The sequence below is a fragment of the Carassius carassius genome, chromosome 48, assembly GCF_963082965.1.
Source record: "Carassius carassius chromosome 48, fCarCar2.1, whole genome shotgun sequence".
Classification (NCBI taxonomy): Eukaryota; Metazoa; Chordata; class Actinopteri; order Cypriniformes; family Cyprinidae; genus Carassius; species Carassius carassius.
In genome coordinates this window covers 21444554-21467601 of record NC_081802.1, presented here as the reverse complement: position 1 = coordinate 21467601, position 23048 = coordinate 21444554, and the positions used below count along the sequence as shown (strand labels likewise).

General features: G+C 37.2%; 1 pseudogene; it reads left to right on the top strand.

Moving 5' to 3' along the window:
* The window catches only part of LOC132131859 (potassium voltage-gated channel subfamily H member 1-like), an 82198-nt pseudogene that overhangs the window by 29766 nt on the left and 29384 nt on the right, over positions 1-23048 (top strand).

Genomic DNA, 23048 nt, shown 5'->3' with positions numbered 1-23048 from the left:
GACTATTTCAAAGTGGAATTGTGTTTTATGGTCAGACGAGTCCAAATTTGACATTCTTGTTGGAAATCACGGACGCCGTGTCCTCCGGGCTAAAGAGGAGGAAGACCTTCCAGCATGTTATCAGCATTCAGTTCAAAAGCCAGCATCTCTGATGGTATGGGGGTGCATAAGTGCATATGGTATGGGCAGCTTGCATGTTTTGGAAGGCTCTGTGAATGCTGAAAGGTATATAAAGATTTTAGAGCAACATATGCTTCCCTCCAAACAACGTCTATTTCAGGGAAGGCCTTGTTTATTTCAGCAGGACAATGCAAAACCGCATACTGCAGCTATAACAACAGCATGGCTTCGTCGTAGAAGAGTCCGGGTGCTAACCTGGCCTGCCTGCAGTCCAGATCTTTCACCTATAGAGAACATTTGGCGCATCATTAAACGAAAAATACGTCAAAGACGACCACGAACTCTTCAGCAGCTGGAAATCTATATAAGGCAAGAATGGGACCAAATTCCAACAGCAAAACTCCAGCAACTCATAGCCTCAATGCCCAGACGTCTTCAAACTGTTTTGAAAAGAAAAGGAGATGCTACACCATGGTAAACATACCCCGTCCCAACTATTTTGAGACCTGTAGCAGAAATCAAAATTGAAATGAGCTCATTTTGTGCATAAAATTGTAAACTTTCTCAGTTTAAACATTTGCTATGTTATCTATGTTCTATTGTGAATAAAATATTGGCTCATGTGATTTGAAAGTCTTTTAGTTTTCATTTTATTAAAATTAAAAAAACGTCCCAACTTTTCCGGAATTCGGGTTGTACTACCAGTATCCACCATGGCTGAGAAATATCTGTCTTTGATAACTATGGGAATATAAACAGTATTAATGTCTAGTCGTGTTGAATTTCGAATAGATTGCACGACTCTGGTATTAGCTATATGAGGTTTTCGTTGAGGTTAACGAGAGGTCTGTGTCCTCCTTTGTTCTTCACCATTCACCTGACTCCAGTATCTTTTAGACTCATCAAAATCTCGCTCTATCTGTGTGCCAATTTTTACCAGTTCCCCCACATCTATCACAGTACCTCTCATCAGGCTTGCTAACCTTGGATTACAATTCCGTAGTATAGCTTGTACTACTTCTCTTTCAGTCATCTCCTTTTTCCATCTCATGCACAAAGCACGGTAGTGAAAGGCAAAGTCTCGAATATTTTCCTTGACTCCTTGCTTCCTTTCTAATAACTTTCTTGCAGCCACTTCTTCATAATCTTCACTCAGAAAGAGAGTAAGAAAGTTTCCTTAAACTGCTTCCAATTTCTGACATGCCTTCTTTCAGCCATCCACCAATCTTTAGCTGTTCCCTTCAATACCGTCGTTAGGGCAGCCAGGATCTCGGGGTCAGAAAGAGGACGAACAGCAAAATACTCTTCACATCTTTCAATAAACTCTACGGGATCTTCATCTTGAGTATTGCTAAAGTCAGGAAAATCGATTTTTACAGGAGGGTTGTATTGCATTGACGACTCATGTACTGTTATGGGACTAGGGAGCTTCAAATCAAAAGTTTGATCTCTTACATTCTTGACTGAGGTGGGTAATGCGGAACTTAGATGGGGTTGTTTAGGAGTAGACATGTTTGACAAGAGATTTAAAAATTTTGATCAAGCTGGATATCTCTTCTTTTTAGACAGTCTACCATGGATCTTCCTATATCTTGTATGGAGAATTCAAGCTTTTTCTTAATTCTGTCACATTCCCGTTCTACAAAATAATGCAATCTCTCTTCGATGGTTTTACATTTGTTTTCCATCTCATCCTGAGAGACACATTCATCCACTCTCTGATGACAGTCTTCAACTCTCTTCTTTCATCCAGTCGTTCATTAAAAGGTGTAACAGAGGGGATTGCCTGTCCTAGTTCTTCAAGTGGAGGAGGGGGTGGTAAAGGAAAATTATCCAGATCCTCACTGGAGCGATCCTCCTCATCTTCCTCAGAGTCCAGGTATAAATCACTGAATGTATTGATTAGTTCTCTGAGCGGTTTTCTGTGAGCATTGAAGGACTCCGATGCAAAATCCAGGCTAGGTACGGCCCCATCCTCACCCAGAGCATTATGGCTTGTCATTCTTAATAAAGACTCTAAATCTGAACATAGTTTGGGGAGGGATCTACATACCAACTTTTGACAATCATTAAACTGTTTGATGTCAAAAAAAAACAATAGAACAAAAAAATTTGATTTGCTTCGTAGAGATATATTATGAAAAAAACAACAACAGTGAAATGCAAAATAATAAACCCAAAACAAATTAACATACCCTAATCCAATAGTACAAATGACTCAACCAACCATTAAAAATACAAAATACATAGTCATGATGATATGAGCATGTAATGCCGAATGTAATGAATGCGGGAATACTTAGGCTATATGCCACAGTCCATAGTTGAAAGAAGAACTCTTCTAGACAATGTAGATGTACCCAATTATTCAATCCTTGGTAACAGTCCAGACCAAATTCAACACTCCACACAGCAATTCCAGACAAAAGCAGAAAACAGTTCTTATCCTCTTCAATTAATATCCCATTTCGGTGACCCAAGGCAAAGCTGGTAAATTTGTCATTTCTATTTCCAACATGTACCATGAAATAGAAAAATGGACCATTGGTACAAAAGAGGGTAGGTAAAAGGAGTCCTTCTACAAACAAAATATTAAACATTATAAACCTCACCAACAATGGAATACAATTTATTCAGCCACCATTGAAAAAAAGAACCTTACTTTGATTGAGCATAAAACGGTACGTTTCCCAATCAGGACATCAGTAGGGGTAAGGTTACCAGAGGGAAGCCATGCTTTCCTCTTACCAAACAGCTCTTTCTTCTTCTACTTCTTACCTGTATTTAACCTTAGCATAAAGGAACAACAGTGTCCCCCTAATGGTGGGTAGTAGAATAACACCATAAGTAACTTTGAAACTGTTACAATTTGGTTATATTTTTGTTAACAGTGTTTTACTGTTTTTTCTTGCACCAATATATTTAGAGCTCTTGTTCAGATAGCTGATGACAATGTTTGCATTTTATTTGTCGCACTCATTTTTTTCAACAGTCCAGCTCGCCATTAAAGCCTAGGACTGAGTGTACTTGCCATAGGTCATAATTGTAATCATCTAGCGAGTGCTACATTTCTTCTGTTTTGTCCACTTTTGACAGATTTGGTAGCAGGCCATGTCGACTTTTTGTAATGCCATCACAATTAAAAACTTTGAAAAGGTTTTAGGCATATTCATTTATACAGTGGAAATATGTTTTCACAACAGAAATATGTATCAGTATAACAAATACTTGATATGTAAATCCTCTCTTCTAAACTATTGTGAAAGTTTTAATGTGTGAAAGGGACATCCTCCCTGACTGCAGGTGTCGCTGTTGGACAGTGTTTTCTCTACTTCCTGTTGGCCTGCTGGAGCTAATCGTAGCTCCGTGTAGCTGTTTATATTTTTTTCTCTAGAATCTTTATCTTACTATCACTCTCTGTTTTTTTTTAAGTGATAAAATATAACTTAATTCACACCATATTTCTGATATTATCGATCAATCTTGTCAGATTAATTTTGATCGTTCACTTTTATTTCATATCCGTGAGTGCAGTACACCTGCAAAGCGTTAGCACTCGTTAGCTTGTCATTAGTGTTTTCATTCTAACCTATCGCTGTTTTCCTTTCTCCTCTCCTCTCTCTTGCTCCAGTTTTTCACAAGTTCATCAAACAACTGTGGTAAGAATATTTCATCAAGCACGGTGAGTAATGGCTTCTCCTGCTATTGTTATTTGCACCTCTTGTCACATGTGCAGTTTATCTATCTCTGTCGCAGATGAGGGATTCACATGTGATAAATGCAGGGAAATAGTTAGGCTGACAGAGAAGATTTCAGAATTAGAGACACGCATCCAAACTTTAATTGAGGACAGTAAGAATGTTAGGGCTCTAGATACGGCTTTGGATGCGTCTAGCTCAGGGATTCCTGTACATTGTTCGGTTCCGGCAACGGAGCTCCAGCAGCAGGGCAACTGGGTGACAGTGAGGCAGCGTAGTAGTGGGTCAAAACACCGCTCTTCTGTTCCGATCAAAACATTAAACAGGTTCTCCCCACTCAGTGATGCACCCACTGAGAAACCTGATGAAAGTGCTCTAGTTATTGTTGATTCAATTGTACAGAACACCAGCCCTCATAGTCAAATGTTTACCAGGAGCCAGAGCACCTGACATTGGCAAATTTAAAAGTGCTGGCTAATGCTAAACGTAAATACAGTAAGATTGTTATTCATGCTGGTGCTAATGATGTTCGACTTCGCCAGTCGGAGATCACTAAAAATAACATTAAAGAGGTGCGTGAACTTGCAAGCATGATGTCAGACACTGTAATATGCTCTGGTCCCCTCCCTGGTTACCATGGTGATGAGATGCATAGCAGATTGTCATCACTTAATGGCTGGATGTCTAAGTGGTGCCAACAGAAGAACATAGGTTTCATAGACAATTGGATGAGTTTTTGGGGCAGACCTGACCTTTTGAAAAGAGATGTTCCAATGTTCAATACAATCAACATTCATATTGCAGAAAAGAGCCATAAGAATAATACATAATACTGGTTACAGAGAGCACACAAATTTACTTTTCTTAAAATCAAAAATATAAAAATTCATTGACCTGGTTCATTTTCAAACAGCACAAATCATGTACAAAGCAATACACAAAAATTGTTTTTTAACAGAGAGGGGAGTTATAACCTGAGAGGGGAGTTTAATTTAAAACATCAGCGTGTACGTACAACAATAAAAGGTTTTTGTGTTTCTTTTTGTGGAGTGAGGTTGTGGAACAGTTTGGGTGTGGAGGTTAAGCTATGTCTAAGCAGGACCCAGTTTAAGAAGAGGTACAAACATATGGTTTTCACAAGGTATAGGGATGAGCAAAGGATTTAGCAATCGGTAAATAATTTATGTATTTGTTTTCTTAATTTATTTATTTTCTATATTTTGTAGATAGGTATTATGTAAATATGTTTATTATGGAAAACTGATTGTTTATTGAATAGTGGAGAAGGGGTAGGTTTTAATAAGCTTATGCTTCATCCTACTCCTTTTCGGACATGTTGGTTTCATATTATTATCATTAATTGTTTGGTTTGTTTGTCTTTTTATTTTCAATTTACTTTCTTTTGTTACTTGTTTTATGTTTATGTTCGAAATAAAGCATTCATTCATTCATCTTCATCCCTCCTGGGGTGGCGCCACTCTTCTCTCTAGAAATATGGCAAATAGTCTTAGTGTTTATACTTGACTAACTGGGGCACAGGTCAGGAAGCAGACAGACTGGCTAAACCGAGCGTCTGCTAGCTGCCTCACGTCAGAGGTCAGCTAATTCTCAGCACATAGAGACTCTTTCACCTAGATATCACACTATAGAGACTGTGTCTGTTCACTGAACTAGAAAATACAAAAAAACTTTCAAACCAAGTTAAGATTAACAATTTAATTGAGGTTCAACAAATAAAAAACAGATCCAATACGGATAAACAAATGATAAAGCTTGGCTTATTGAATATCAGATCCTTTTCTACGAAAACACTTTTTGTAAATAATATGATCACTGATCATAATCCAGATGTGCTCTGTTTGACAGAAACCTGGCTAAAACCTGATGATTACATTATTTTAAATGAGTCCACCCCCCCCAAGATTACTGTTATAAACATGAGCCGCGTCTAAAAGGCAAAGGGGGAGGTGTTCTTTCAATTTATAACAACGTTTTCAGGATTTCTCAGAGGGCGGGCTTCAAGTATAACTCGTTTGAAGTAATGGTGCTTCATATAACATTATCCAGAGAAACAAATGTTAATGATAAATCCCCTGTTATGTTTGTACTGGCTACTGTTTACAGGCCACCAGGGCACCACACAGACTTTGAGTTTGGTGATTTTACATCCGAGTTAGTTCTGGCTGCAGATAAAGTTTTAATAGTAGGTGATTTTAATATCCATGTTGATAATGAAAAAGATGCATTGGGATCAGCGTTTATAGACATTCTGAACTCTATTGGGGTTAGACAACACGTTTCAGGACCTACTCATTGTCGAAATCATACTCTAGATTTAATACTGTCACATGGAATTGACGTTGATAGTGTTGAAATTATTCAGCCAAGTGATGATATCTCAGATCATTAATTAGTTTTGTGAAAACCTCATATAGCCAAAATTGTAAATTCTACTTCTTGTTACAAGTATGGTAGAACCATCACTTCTACCACAAAAGACTGCTTTTTAAGATATCTTCCTGATGTATCCAAATTCCTTAGCATATCCAAAACCTCAGAACAATTTGATGTAACAGAAACTATGGACTCTCTCTTTTCTAGCATTTTAAATACAGTTGCTCCTTTACACTTAAGGATGGTTAAGGAAACCAGTATGACACCATGGTATAATGAGCATACTCGCACCCTAAAGAGAGCAGCCTAAAAATGGAGCGCAGTTGGAGGAAAACAAAACTAGAGGTATTTCGTATTGCTTGGTGGGCAAGTAACCTATCCTACAGAAAAAGCATTAAAAACTGCTAGATCCGATTACTTTTCTTCTCTTTTAGAAAAAAACAAACATAACCCCAGGTATTTATTCAATACAGTGGGTAAAATAAACGAAAAATAAAGCCTCGACAAGTGTTGACATTTCCCAACATCACAGCAGTAATGACTTTATGAACTACTTCTAAAATCGATACTATTAGAGATAAAAGTGCAACCATTCAGTCGTCAGCTACAGTATCGCATCAGACAGTGCACTATAGACCTCCTGAGGAACAGTTCCACTCATTCTCTACTATAGGAGAGGAAGAATTGTATAAACTTGTTAAATCATCTAAACCAACAACATGTATGTTAGACCCTATACCATCTAAGCTCATAAAAGAGGTGCTTCCAGAAGTCATAGATCCTCTTCTGACTATTATTAATTCTTCATTGTCATTAGGATATGTCCCCAAAACCTTCAAACTGGCTGTTATTAAGCCTTTCATCAAAAAACCACAACTTGACCCAAAAAGAACTAGTTAATTATAGACCAATCTCGAATCTCCCTTTTCTATCCAAGATACTAGAAAAGGTGGTGTCCTCACAATTATATTATTTCTTAGAGAAAAATGGCATATGTGAGGATTTCCAGTCAGGATTTAGACCATATGAAAGTACTGAGACTGCTCTCCTTAGAGTTAGTAATGACCTGCTCTTATCATCTTATCACAACATTCTTTTGCATAGACTTGAACACTTTGTTGGCATTAATGGAAGTGCATTTGCATGGTTTAAATCGTACTTATATGACCGCCATCAGTTCGTAGCAGTGAATGAAGATGTATCATATCGATCACAAGTGCAGTATGGAGTACCTAAAGGCTCAGTACTAGGGCCGCTACTCTTCACGCTTTATATGTTACCCTTGGGAGATATCATCAGGAAACATGGTGTTAGCTTTCACTGTTATGCTGATGATACTCAGCTCTATATTTCTTCGCGGCCCGGTGAAACACACCAATTTGAAAAACTAATGAAATGCATAGTTGATATAAAAAACTGGATGACGAGTAATTTCTTACTGCTAAATTCTGAAAAAACAGAGGCGTTAATTATAGGACCTAAAAACTCTGCTTGTAATAACCTAGAACACTGTCTAAGACTTGATGGTTGCTCTGTCAATTCTTCATCATCAGTTAGGAACCTAGGTGTGCTATTTGATCGCAATCATTCCTTAGAAAGCCACGTTTCTAGCATTTGTAAAACTGCATTTTTCCATCTCAAAAATATATCTAAATTACGGCCTATGCTCTCAATGTCAAATGCAGAAATGTTAATCCATGCATTTATGACCTCAAGGTTAGATTATTGTAATGCTTTATTGGGTGGTTGTTCGGCACGCTTAGTAAACAAACTACAGCTAGTCCAAAATGCAGCAGCAAAAGTTCTTACTAGAACCAGGAAGTATGACCATATTAGCCCGGTTCTGTCAACACTGCACTGGCTCCCTATCAAACATCGTATAGATTTTAAAATATTGCTTATTACTTATAAAGCCCTGAATGGTTTAGCACCTCAGTATTTGAATGAGCTCCTTTTACATTATAATCCTCTATGTCCGCTACGTTCTCAAAACTCAGGCAATTTGATAATACCTAGAATATCAAAATCAACTGTGGGCGGCAGATCCTTTTCCTATTTGACGCCTAAACTCTGGAATAACCTACCTAACATTGTATGGGAGGCAGACACACTCTTGCAGTTTAAATCTAGATTAAAGACCCATCTCTTTAACCTGGTTTACACATAACATACTAATATGCTTTTAATATCCAAATCCGTTAAAGGATTTTTAAGATGCATTAATTAGGTAAACCGGAACCAGGAACACTTCCCATAACACCCTTTGTACTTGCTACATCATTAGAAGAATGGCATCTACGCTAATATTTGTCTGTTTCTCTCTTATTTTGAGGTCACCGTAGCCACCAGATCTAGTCTGTATCCAGATCAGAGGGTCACTGCAGTCACCCGGATCCAGTACGTATCCAGACCAGATGGTGGATCAGCACCTAGAAAGGACCTCTACTGCCCTGAAAGACAGCGGAGACCAGGACAACTAGAGCCCCATAAACAGATCCCCTGTAAAGACCTTGTCTCAGCGGACCACCACGACAAGACCACAGGAAACAGATGGTTCTTCTGCACAATCTGACTTTGCTGCAGCCTGGAATTGAACTACTGGTTTTGTCTGGTCAGATGAGAACTGGCCTCCTAACGGAGCCTGGTTTCTCCCAAGGTTTTTTTCTCCATTCTGTCACCGATGGAGTTTCGGTTCCTTGCCGCTGTCGCCTCTGGCTTGCTTAGTTGGGGTCACTTCATCTACAGCGATATCATTGACTTGATTGCAAATAAATGCACAGACACTATTTAACTGAACAGAGATGACATCACTGAATTCAATGATGAACTGCCTTTAACTATCATTTTGCATTATTGACACACTGTTTTCCTAATGAATGTTGTTCAGTTGCTTTGACACAATGTATTTTGTTTAAAGCGCTATATAAATAAAGGTGACTTGACTTGACTTATACCCCAATTAATTCTTGCTGAAGATATGGTTTCAAACTCTCTTAATGTTTTAATAATAAATCCACGTCACTTTGTTTATTAAGTATAATGACCACATCATCAGTGTATGCTGACAAACACAAAGTGCTGTTACAGGCTTGTAAAGATACCCCTTCTAAAACTTTTCTCAACTTATTTAAAAGTGGTTCTATTGCCAAAGTGTAAAGTATTCCTGACAGAGAACACCCTTGTCGTACTCCACGACACACTTTAAAAGATGTGCAATAAAATCACATTAAAATGCTTTTGTTTAACAAACTCATAGATCTATTTTATGCTATCCCTTGCTCCATTGACATCAGGGATGCAATATTAATGTTACTCATATTAAAAGAAAAGAAAAACAAAAACAAGCCCCATACAAGCATAGCAGCTGGGACCGTGGAAACCAAAAAGTGACTTCTTGATGACTTCTTCATTATTACTATTTTCGATACTCAGCTTTCTGACAATTTTCTTCAGTCGGTACACTTCCCTATCAGTAAAACATCCCTCATTCATTAAACTCTGTGATGTCTCCACAAACAACATAGTGTTTTGAAAAAATTCTCAACATTTACATTTCGTTTCTTTCTTGTGATTTTCAAAAACAGTTTAATGCCTTGAATGTCATAACCCTGAACTCGATACTCAGATTGAGACAAAACACCACTAGAATCAGATGAATATTCATCACTTTCATCTTCTTCGACTGCCATCTCACTCACATCTACTTTTTTCACTATCTTCACAGCCCCTTCATTTTTTGTCATCTTCCTTTTCAGGGGTACCTTAAAAGACTGTGAGGTTTCTGTTTCTATGAGATTCACATCAGAAACAAAAACAGAGGCTTACTTTCCCTCTTGAACATTCCTGGTTTGTATTTCACTTTCCATTTGTACAACCAAACTGTCCATTGGTTCTGTTTACTGTTTACAGTCTCTGGTACACTCTTATCAACATTCACCTTCACAACTGATTCTTCTTCTGCATCTTTTGTAACATTTACATGAAGCATATCAACACCTGTTTCTAGCATTAATTCTGATGAGGTTTGTGGTCTAAATCTGTGGTTTCATCATTCACAGCATTTTCTACTTTGTCTGGGCATGAACACACCAGGTGACCTGCCCTGCCACAGCCAAAACATCTCATCTTATCAGTCGTTGAACCACATGTTTCAATTAGGAAAAAAACATTTCCAAGTGGTATCTTTTTAATTGTTGAAACCAATTTTCCATACTGAGATAGCATATTTACTAAGAAATCGTCCTTTACAGAAGGTGGCACATTTGACAAAGTCACTTTCTTAGACGGCATTGAAAGGGGAAGCACGGGAGTGAACGCATCGTTTAATACTAAACCACGCTCCACTAAATCATTAGCTTTTTCCACTGTACTCAAAAACATAACGATGGCATTGTTCATTCTGGATGCCGAACATGGTATAATAGAGTCATAACCCACCACTTTACCTGCCGCTAAACAACATTCTTCTATACTTGTAGCGGATGTTACTTTCACACCATGACGCCTAGTAAGTGACTCTAAAACCACCGAGCTGGCACCCGCCATGCTTTCGCGAAACCGAAAGCATGTATGTTTGTTTTCTTCTAAAAGAGAAGAAAAGTAATCGGGTCTAGCAGTTTTTAATGCTTTTCTGTAGGATAGGTTACTTTCCCGCCAAGCAATACGGAATACCTCTAGTTTTGTTTTCCTCCAGCTGTGCTCCATTTTTCGGGCTGCTCTCTTTAGGGTGCGAGTGTGCTCATTATACCATGGTGTCATAATGGTTTCCTTAACCTTCCTTAAGCGTAAAGGAGCAACTGTATTTAAAATGCTAGAAAAGAGAGAGTCCAAAGTTTCTGTTACATCATCAAGTTGTTCTGAGGTTTTGGATATGCTAAGGAATTTGGATACATCAGGAAGATAACTTACAAAGCAGACTTTTGTGGTAGAAGTGTTGTTTCTACCATACTTGTAACAAGAAGTAGAATTTACAATTTTGGCTATATGAAGTTTGCACCAAACTAAATAATTATCTGAGAAATCGTCACTTGGCTGCATAATTTCAACACTATCAATATCAATTACATGTGACAGTATTAAATCTAGAGTATGATTTCGACAATGAAAATATGTCCTGAAATATGTTGTCTAACCCAATAGAGTTCAGAATGTCTATAAATGCTGATCCAAATGCATCTTTTCATTATCAACATGGATATTAAAATCACCAACTATTAAAACTTTATCTGCAGCCAGAACTAACTCGGATGTAAAATCACCAAACTCTTTAATAAAGTCTGTATGGTGCCCTGGTGGCCTGTATACAGTAGCCAGTACAAACATCACAGGGGATCTATCATTAACATTTGTTTCTCTAGGTAATGTTATATGAAGCACCATTACTTCAAACGAGTTATACTTGAAGCCTGCCCTCTGAGAAATCCTGAAAACGTTGTTATAAATTGAAGCAACACCTCCCCCTTTGCCTTTTAGACTTCACACAAGTATTTCACCCCCCAACCCTTTTGAATATATTTGTATATAATTTTATTCTTTATTTCGTTTACGGTTTATATTGTATACATTATTTTATAGGTTGTAGTTTTATAGGTTAATTTAATTAATTAATTTAAGTGCAATTAACCAAACTTTAGAGTATTTTATACCCATTTAAGTATAGCACTTCAGTACAACATTATAAATAATTAATTATAAATAAATAAATAAATGTAATTCTATTGTCTTTGAAAAATGTTTAAAGTGTTACTGCTGAATGTACTGACAAGCATTTATGGTAAACTAAAATCATACCTTATTGTCATTTTTTTGAAACGTGTATGTGATATACTATTTCAATTTCAATTTAAAATATATTAATTGTAATGAAATTACAGTTAACACTTTATGGTTAAAATTATAATCAAATATTTTACCTGTGCTTTGGTAAGTTAGTCAACACACTAAAGCACATGTACAGTACTGGATTACAATTTTAACTGAAGTGTGTTACATAACATAACAATAATATATTTTTATGTTTTTAATAAACTGTACTAAACTTAGATGTACTATATTTTTTAATGTACTGAACTACAACTTCACATCATTCTAAATGTGTAATTCCTTTTAAAAGTATTCTGAGGTGTACTTTAGCTCAAGAAGTTTTGTGTTTCTTTCTTTTAGCTCTCCTTTATGCCACCATCTTTGGTAATGTGACCACCATCTTCCAGCAAATTTATGCCAACACCAACAGTTACCATGAGATGTTAAACAGTGTGAGAGACTTCCTGAAGCTATACCAGGTTCCCAGGGGCCTCAGCGAGAGGGTCATGGACTATATTGTCTCTACATGGTCCATGTTCAGAGGAATTGACACAGATAAGGTACACGGAACAGAGTGCATTTGCTGTAAGCTTTAGATTATGTGAGATCACAAAGCATAATATGTGTATTTGATTGTTTTTTTTTTGTTTTGTTTTGTTTTTTTACATTGCTCTGCAGGTTTTGCAAATTTGCCCCAAAGACATGAAAGCAGACATCTGCGTTCATCTCAACAGGAAGGTGTTCAAAGAGCATCCGGCTTTCCGACTAGCCAGTGACGGGTGTTTGAGAGCGCTTGCCATGGAGTTTCAAACCATCAACTGTGCCCCAGGTGACCTCATCTACCACGCGGGTGAAAGCGTGGACAGCCTTTGCTTCGTGGTTTCAGGGTCTTTGGAGGTCATCCAGGATGATGAAGTCGTTGCTATTTTGGGTGAGTGTATTTCTACCAATCCTCTGACATCTACTACTTGAGCATCACATCATGAAAATATAATGCTGCTGGTCAGTTTACATTTTCCCCCACTCTTAAATAAAATTGCAAAAAATGTGCTTTTATGTATAATAGGTTCTAAATGATTCTTTAATGATAATGGTTCTTGCTTCAGTGCCTTTTAAAGATTTTGGCAACAAAATTATTACAATTAATTATTCTTTTATTCTGCATTTACTATGCAAGTTTATTTTGGAGTGGTGGACAAAGTAAACCTAATAAAAGAATGCTCCATTAACAGTATAAGTACACTCAATAAAATAGCTTAATAAAATTATGACACACATTTCCACACATTTAAATAGATTTATTTGAACTTAAATTAAGTTAAATGTACTGATGAGTAAAATGCATGCCAATTTAATGATATCACACTATTTTCATTTGACAAATTCTGTGAATGTTCCCTGAACATAATTCACACTTGTTGATACAACCAGTGTTGTTGCTGTTCAGACAGAGTTGTGTGAGTTTTCTGCATTTTTATGAAAATGGAAAGGCCTGTTAGAGTTTAAGTTTTTAATGAGTTCAAACAACATAAAATTATGTTTTTTTTGGTTACCATTGTGGTGAAGAGTAGAGCTTGTGCTTAGGTTGTCTATAGATGTCATGCACACACATTAATGTTCCATGATCGTTTGATTGTGAAGAGTGAAAATCACGTGCTGGCTCTCAAGCTGACTTTTAATTCTCATATTTGTTCTTATGAGAATGTAACAGACAACACAACACTTGTTCACATGCTAAGTACAATTTTTGTAGCATGAAAGTAATTATGGAAGCAGATTAATCTCAAATATAATTCACGCAAAAAACATGATTCACACATGCGTAGACAATTTTACATGCATGAAACCTAATTCACGTACACACAAAAAAATATCCACGTGCGTGAAAAAAAAAAATATTCACAAAAAGCAATTCACATGCGCATAATAAAATTATATACTCATAAAATACATTTCACAAATGCAAAACACAATTCGTAGATATACAACTGTGCACAAAAACCTTTGAATGTTTAAAATGTATGAGTGTATCCTTGCATTTGAATGTGCAAATCGTCATTCACGTACGAATCGCCTTAGATATGTGTGTGTGTGTTTTTGAGACTTTCCTGGCAATGTTGAATATATTGGTAACAGTCTACAATAAGGTACAATAACTCGTTAACATTAGTTCATGTATTAAATAACCATGAGCAATACATTTGTTGCTGTGTTTGTTAATCTTTGTTAACGTTAGGTAAAAATACAGCTGTTCAGTGTTGGTTTACAGTGCATTTACTAATGTTAACAAGATTTTAATGAAGTATTAGTAAATGTTAACATTAACAAAAAATAATAAAGGCTGTTCACGTGCAGTTCATTGTTAGTTCATGTTAACTAATTAAACTTTTTATAAAGTGTTACCAGTGTTGGGAAGGTTACTTTGGAAATGTAATGGGTTACAGATTACAAGTTACCCTGTTTAAAATGTAATAGTAGTGTAACTTTTTCAATTACTTTATTAAAGTATTGTAACTAATTACTTTTGGATTACTTTTCTAAATTTGTGAAAATTAAAGAATAATAAATAAAAGCATATACATCAACTTAAATACAGTTATCTAATAAGCATGTGACGTATTCTGTGTAATAAACTCCTGAAACATTGGTGTTTTTTTTAAACTGCTGTCTCTGTATATGATGATAGTTTTCTCAAAATAAGTAAAATGCACATGAAGTGACACAGAGCAGTTCTAGAAATTATGTGCTCGTGTACTCCTATATTGAGATGGTAGAGGTTGAAAACACTGCGAGCTTCAGTAGGCCTATGTGTAGTAAATGAAACCATGTCTTTGCCATTAATTTACAGGAGGGGCGGACTGGGAAAAAAATTCAGGCTGGAAAAATCAAACTCATACAAACAAATTCATGGACAAAACTATTTTTTGTATAGACCTGACATAAAAAAGGTTTAAATCTTTAATTTGGGGACATGCAAAATAATTAAAAGTTCTCTCCTCAACTGCACCTTCACTTCCATTTTTCTCTTCAGTCTCTTTATTTTGCCCTGTTATCCATCTCTCTCATGACTTTAATACTCAAGATTGAACAAAACTATACTTTACAATACAATACTCTACAGTACTACAATATCTTTATAGAAAAATCCTAATACTGTACACGAGTCATGTTTTTCCCTTACAAAAAATTACCATGCTTTTATTAGCCTATATAAACGTAAAATAACCTTGTTTTGTTTTTGTTTTTTTGCAAATGGATTTGTATTTATTTTTAAATAAATACATTTGTAAAATAATTTTACATTTTTGGTTATCACAGTTAAACAATAGTAACCATTTTCTCTGGATTTATAGTTAAATATTAAAATGTTAATTTTCGTAAGGGTTGTGTTATTGTCTGTCGTAGCTCCCCCTAAACCTATAAAAAAAAAATCTGATTTTTTTTTTTCAGCTAAATTACTACTGTAACATTACAACAGATAATAATGATGTCCTTTATATAGTATTTTGAGTGATGACTGATGAGCAACGTGCTGCTGCTTGATTAAATAAAAAATAAAAAAAGACAAAAAAAGCATCTTTACAGATGAAACTGACCTGAAACCCTGAACAGGAGTTCTGCTTCTCTGCTCCAGTAGTTCACTCTATTCTATTCTATTCTATTCTATTCTCTCTATTCTCTCTATTCTCTCTCTCTCTCTCTCTCTCTCTCTCTCTCTCTCTCTCAGTCTAATCCAAACCGTTTGGCGGAGGCGCGGAGAGCGCGCGAGTCATGACAATTCATGACTTATTAGAGATTTAATTATCAAATGGCGGATTCGCAAATGATCGCTTTAGTACATTCGGCAGGCAATTATACAATAATGAAATTAAATAGTGGGGCAAAATCGGCTGCCAGGCCACCGGGAATTGTCCCGGTTCTCCCGGTGTCCAGTCCGCGCCTGATTTCCACAGACACGCAGAATGTGCAAGTCATATATTGCATTTTTGGGGCTTTATATTCACAGACACTAGTCGATGTCATGTTTTGATTCAAGTGTACTGACCTACTTTTAATTTAGTCATCCAAAATGTGGCATATTCCGTCCGCGTTAGGCATTTCGTTTTTAAGACTGGATTCTACGAACCAGACTGTATTTCCGCATCCCGGAAATTATTAGGGCGGTATGTCTCAGAATTGTCAGTGCAATTTGGGAAAGAAATCAGTTAAATCTGTATGTGGATGTGTGTAAATATTCAAATGTAATCCCCTTTGTAATCGTAAAAAAATTCATAAGTAACTGTAATTTAATTACTCATTTTTTCTTAGTAACTGTAACTAATTACAGTTACAATAATTTTGTAATTAAATTACGTAACACCGTTACATGTAACTAGTTACTCCCCAACACTGAGTGTTACCAATTAAGACATAAATACAAAAAAAGTATAAAAGAGAATATAAAGAAACAACATGAATTAAGATGTTCGTGACTGCTATCCAGATGTCACACCAAAGGTGAGTAATCCTGAAAAATGCAGGGAAACAAGTGTTAATAATAATTTAACATCATACACAAATGGCAAAAAAAACACTGGCTGCTCATTAAAATAGGTCTATTCACTATTTAAAGAACAATCTAGATGGGTATTGACCACAGATGATTGTTTTGCAATCATTAGCGTGATTGTAGCTGTGAGAGCTGTCTGTACCTTCAGCTAAAATACAACAAAACAAGCATCATTCTTCTTCATTTTTGACACGATATGGGACATCTGATTACAACAACACTTGCTTACATCAGTTAATAGTTCATAAACTATTGCTTCAACTGATCTCGAACTCTTTAACTTCAGTCAACACAGAAATGAACGATTAACTGCACTTACCTCTGCTCAGCCATGAACTGGTCGAAAGCTGATGATGTAACATGCAGGTAGGCCCGCCCTCACGTGATACTGATTGGTCGATTGGTAAGCTTAAATCTGATTGGCTAAAGAGTACGACTGCTCTGTGTTACGAGTGTTATGCTGCCAGGAAAGTCTCAAAAACAGACACACACATATCTAAGGCGATTCGTACGTGAATGACGATTTGCACATTCAAATGCAAGGATACACTCATACATTTTAAACATTCAAAGGTTTTTGTGCACAGTTGTATATCTACGAATTGTGTTTTGCATTTGTGAAATGTATTTTACGAGTATATAATTTTATTTTGCGCATGTGAATTGCTCTTTGTGAATATATTTTTTTTTCACGCACGTGGATATTTTTTGTGTGTACGTGAATTAGGTTTCATGCATGTAAAATTGTCTACGCATGTGTGAATCATGTTTTTTGCGTGAATTATATTTGAGATTAATCTGCTTCTATAAGTAATGATCAAGTAAAAATGTTCTCATGACAATAGCACAGTTACAGCTCATGTTGGCTATAGCCTAACCACAAAGTATATACTTCACCATAATCGTAACCTAACAACAAACTTTACAGTAAGTGCCCAACCAGAGTGTGCGTTCTACCAGCGCGAGCGCTGTTGGGTCCGCAAAGTGCATTTGCAGCTTTTGACCGCTGAGTGACGCTTTAACCACAAGTTATCAAACAACGTATCACAGCAAATAGCCGTCAGTTTTGACTCGCTGGTGTTTTACATTTGACAGCTGCGGTTGGCGGAAAATGAAAAAAAAATGTAATATTCACCGATGAAAATTTAGTAGCCTAATTATGAAGTTATGTTCGTTTCTTAGAACGAATAAAACAGATTAAAACACGCAGATACTTTGGTATTCGTTACCTGTCCTTTATTTTGACAGAACTACTTGGGGAAAAGATATCTATCTGTACACTAAGAAATTGTTGCGTGTTTTATAAATTATTTGCATTATTTTAGTAAAACATGAGGCTCTGAATAATTTCGCTCCCATTATTAAGGCCAAACTAAAACAAGAAATTAATAAATTATTAAGCATGTGGATATTTATTAAACATGACCACGATTTAGCTAAATCACTGAAACTGAAAAGAATGGACGGATGAATAAAATCTGTTTAAAATCCTCACGTTTCTCCCATTATAATCAACAAAGTGCACATGATGTAAAAAAGAGGTTAATTAATTGACAACTTCAATGATTTTAAAGGGAGCCTTCTTTATTTGCTTTTTATACAATTTAAGTAAAACTAAAATAAAAATTGCAGCGGCATTTAAATTTGTGTATTCTATTCCTTAAAATATCAGAGTGCAAGATTTGTGTGGTGCGCATGATGCAGAATGGGACGCGCAACGTTTATTCTTATGTCAACATATTTTTTCTTCATTACAAATCTTTTTTTTTTTTTTTTTTTGCATGTAAAAATAATTAACTTTGTAATGCTTATGCAAAATGTGAAACTGCAATCTTATTCGCAGTCTATAGCATTTCAAAACTTTTTTGTACAATAATATCTAATTTAACCTGCTTTGTATCTTTATTATTTAATGTAAAATAGATTTATTAAAACAATCAAAATCAACAAATTGGAGCTGCATCAGCCGTTAGATAATTTTAAAACATAAAATAGCCTTTAATTTACAGGTTATGACTGCATCTCGGTTTAGACTTGTGAAGATTTATTTTTAATGCAGATCCCATACGCTAACCTAAAATGAATGTGCTCTATTACTATTCAAGTGTTTGTCCGGAAAATTATTAATGTGCATAATGTGACAGGGAAGCACCCTCGCAATCTTTTTTTTTTCTGATAATGAAATAGCTTAAAATTGGGGTGCCTTACATACATAAGAAATATATCTACAGAAAGCTTGAAATGTCTACTTTTAAACAAACCAATTCAAAATGAAAGCAAATCCTCCCTGATTATGCGCATCCTGTGGAGATGAGAGTCAGCACCATGAATTTCATCTTGCAGCCGACAAACATTAGTTTATTAATAAATCATTAAAATGTCTCCTTCTTCACAATTATTAGGCTATACTGCCTGTGCTTTGTGGCAAACATAATGCATGTGCTTGAGCGTGGAATATATTAATGCTCATTATGGATTAGACTGTGACAAGTCAAGTGAAGTCACCTTTATTTATATAGCGCTTTAAACAAAATACATTGCGTCAAAGCAACTGAACAACATTCATTAGGAAAACAGTGTGTCGATAATGCAAAATGACAGTTAAAGACAGTTCATCATTGAATTCAGTTATGTCATCTCTGTTCAGTTTAAATAGTGTCTGTGCATTTATTTGCAATCAAGTCAATGATATCGCTGTAGATGAAGTGACCCCAACTAAGCAAGCCAGAGGTGACAGTGGCAAGGAACCGAAACTCCATCGGTGACAGAATGGAGAAATTACGTAAAATTATTACATAAATATATTACATAAAACTTACCTGTTTCATTCACGTATGACTGATGCATATTAATCACATTAAGTTTATTGATTTGTTTATGTTAAAACTATGTAATATAAATGGATGGAAAATTGTTAAGCAATTGAATAACAAAACATGTAAATTTAGACCAATTTTTTTTTTTTTTTGAGTGATGATCTATCAAAAATATTATGATCTAGGGCAAAAATGGGCACTAATTTATTGTTATTAGTGTAGTTATGTATGGAGCATAGCTCACAAAGAAGGTCCTTTCAAACCAAGCAGCTTTCTGTTTTTCATAACTGCAAATGTGTGTGACCAATTTGAACCCTATTTGATGTCATCTCTATTCAGTGTAAATAGTGTCTGTGCATTTATTTGCAATCAAGTCAATGATATTGCTGTAGATGAAGTGACCCCAACTTAGCAGGCAACAGCAGCAAGGAACCGAAACTCCATCGGTGACAGAATGGAGAAAAAACCTTGGGGGAAACCAGGCTCAGTTGGGGGGCCAGTTCTCCTCTGACTAGACGAAACCAGCAGTTCAATTCCAGGCTGCAGAAAAGTCAGAGTGTGCAGAAGAATCATCGTTTTCCTGTGGTCTTGTCCTGGTGGTCATCTGAGACAAGTCAAGTCAAGTCACCTTTATTTATATAGCGCTTTAAACAAAATACATTGCGTCAAAGCAACTGAACAACATTCATTAGGAAAACAGTGTGTCAATAATGCAAAATTAATTTTTGGCAGTTCATTGAATTCAGTGATGTCATCTCTGTTCAGTTTAAAAAGTGTCTGTGCATTTATTTTGCAATCAAGTCAACGATATTGCTGTAGATGAAGTGACCCCAACTAAGCAAGCCAGAGGCCACAGCGGCAAGAAACCGAAACTCCATCGGTGACAGAATGGAGAAAAAACCTTGGCAGAAACCAGGCTCAGTTGGGGGGGCAGTTCTGCTCTGACCAGACGAAACCAGTAGTTCAAATACAGCAAAGTCAGATTGTGCAGAAGAATCATCTGTTTCCTGTGGTCTTGTCCTGATGGTCCTCTGAGACAAGGTCTTTACAGGGGATCTGTATCTGGGGCTCTAGTTGTCCTGGTCTCCGCTGTCTTTCAGGGCAGTAGAGGTCCTTTCTAGGTGCTGATCCACCATCTGGTCTGGATACGTACTGGATCCAGGTGACTGCAGTGATCCTCTGATCTGGATACAGACTGGATCTGGTGCCTACGGTGACCTCGGAATAAGAGAGAAACAGACTAATATTAGCGTAGATGCCATTCTTCTAATGATGTAGCAAGTACATCGGGTGTTATGGGAAGTGTTCATCGGGTTTACCTAATTAATGCAGCCTAAAAATCCATTAACAGATTTGGATATTAAAAGCATATTAGTATGTTAAGTGTAAGCCAGGTTAAAGAGATGGGTCTTTAATCTAGATTTAAACTGCAAGAGTGTGTCTGCCTCCCGAACAATGTTAGGTAGGTTATTCCAGAGTTTAGGCGCCAAATAGGAAAAGGATCTGCCGCCTGCAGTTGATTTTGATATTCTAGGTATTATCAAATTGCCTGAGTTTTGAGAACGTAACGGACGTAGAGGATTATAATGTAAAAGGAGCTCATTCAAATACTGATGTGCTAAACCATTCAGGGCTTTATAAGTAATAAGCAATATTTTAAAATCTATATGATGTTTGATAGGGAGCCAGTGCAGTGTTGATAGGACCGAGCTAATATGGTAATACTTCCTGGTTCTAGTAAGAACTCTTGCTGCTGCATTTTGGACTATCTGTAGTTTGTTTACTAAGCGTGCAGAACAACCACCCAATAAAGCATTACAATAATCTAACCTTGAGGTCATAAATGCATGGATTAACATTTCTGAATTTGACATTGAGAGCATAGGCCGTAATTTAGATATATTTTTGAGATGGAAAAATGCAGTTTTACAAATTCTAGAAATGTGGCTTTCTAAGGAAAGATTGTGATCAAATAGCACACCTAAGTTCCTAACAGATGACGAAGAATTGACAGAGCAACCATCAAGTCTTAGACAGGGTTCTAGGTTATTACATGCAGAGTTTTTAGGTCCTATAATTAACACCTCTGTTTTTTCAGAATGTAGCAGTAAGAAATTACTCGTCATCCAGTTGTGGTTTTTTGATGAGAGGCTTAATAACAGCCAGTTTGAAGGTTTTGGGGACATATCCTAATGACAATGAGGAATTAATAATAGTCAGAAGAGGATCTATGACTTCTGGAAGCACCTCTTTTAGGAGCTTAGATGGTATAGGGTCTAACATACAAGTTGTTGGTTTAGATGATTTAACCTGTTAGCCAGCACCCCCCATTATGGGACTCACAGCTGAAAGTGCTCTAACTAACTTATAATTGTAATAGTTTCCTACTTCAGGTTGTTACAAACATAATTGTGGTGTCTTTAGAAAGAAGATGTCACGGTTCATTCATTCACTCTCTCTCTCTCATCTTGCGTGCTGTTGTGTGTGTGTGTGTCTGTGGGCGTGGTCACTGATCAGCGATGATCAGCAGCGCCAGCTGGTTTCAATTGTTTGTTCCCTTTATAAGTTCAGTAACCTGTGTTTCATGTTGTTAGATCGTTGTTCTCCCTGGTGTGTTCCTGTACCGGTTACCGTGTCTGTAGTCCTCTGCTGGAGTCCCCGTGTTGTCGTCGTTCTTCCCTGGATCTTCACTCAGCACTGGATCACCGAGCACCGTCACTAGGATTATTCACGCACCGGGATTCAATCGAGGGATCATCACTGGACTGAGCACCACCATCCGTTGTCCACCGAAGTCCCTGCGTCACCATTCCACTCTTCCTTGTGTCCGCCCGCCTGTGCTGCTGTGCTACTTTGTCAATTCTGATCTTTGTGCTGTATTAATAAACTTCGCCTTGCATTTACAACCTGTTTCTGTCTTACGTAACAGAACGATCTGACCCGTCATGGATGTAGCAGGCGCTACCACGTGGGACAAGTTTGCGGCTCGAAGCATCGCTAGGATGGACACCCAAGAGGAGAACATCTCTCTCACAGGAAGGGCCCACCCACACCGCCAACTCCACCCACTCTACCAGAGCCGCAGCCACGGCGATAACCGAGACTGCCGACACCAGAAGGATATTCAGGTGAACCAGAGTTTTGCAGAGCTTTTCTGACCCGATGTTCTATGCACTTTGCATTACAGCCCCAGACGTTTAATCAGGAACGATCCAAAGTGGCGTTTGTGCTGACGCTACTATCCAGTTGCGCCTCGTCCAGCTGCGACTCGTTCCAGGCACTCTCCGAGGAGATGAGGAGGGTTTTCGATCGGGCGGTGGCGGGTAGGGAGGCGGCCAGACTACTCGCCGATCTCCGCCAAGGTCACGGGTCGGTGTCGGAATATTCCATCCAGTTCCGCACCCTGGCTGCAGAGTGCCGATGGAACGAGGAGGCGCAGTGGGACAGATTCCTGCATGGGTAGGCTGACCGTATTCAGAGAGAGATTTATATGCTGGACCTTCCCACTAGTCTCAATGGACTGATCGAGTTAGCACTTCGAGTGGATGCTCGGCTGAGCAGAATGGGCCGGTTCCAACAAGACCATCCGTTTCGCGGCACGGAGACCAGACGCTTTAAGAACCTGGATACGGTCAGTCCCCTTTACGACCCGGAGCCCATGCAGGTGGG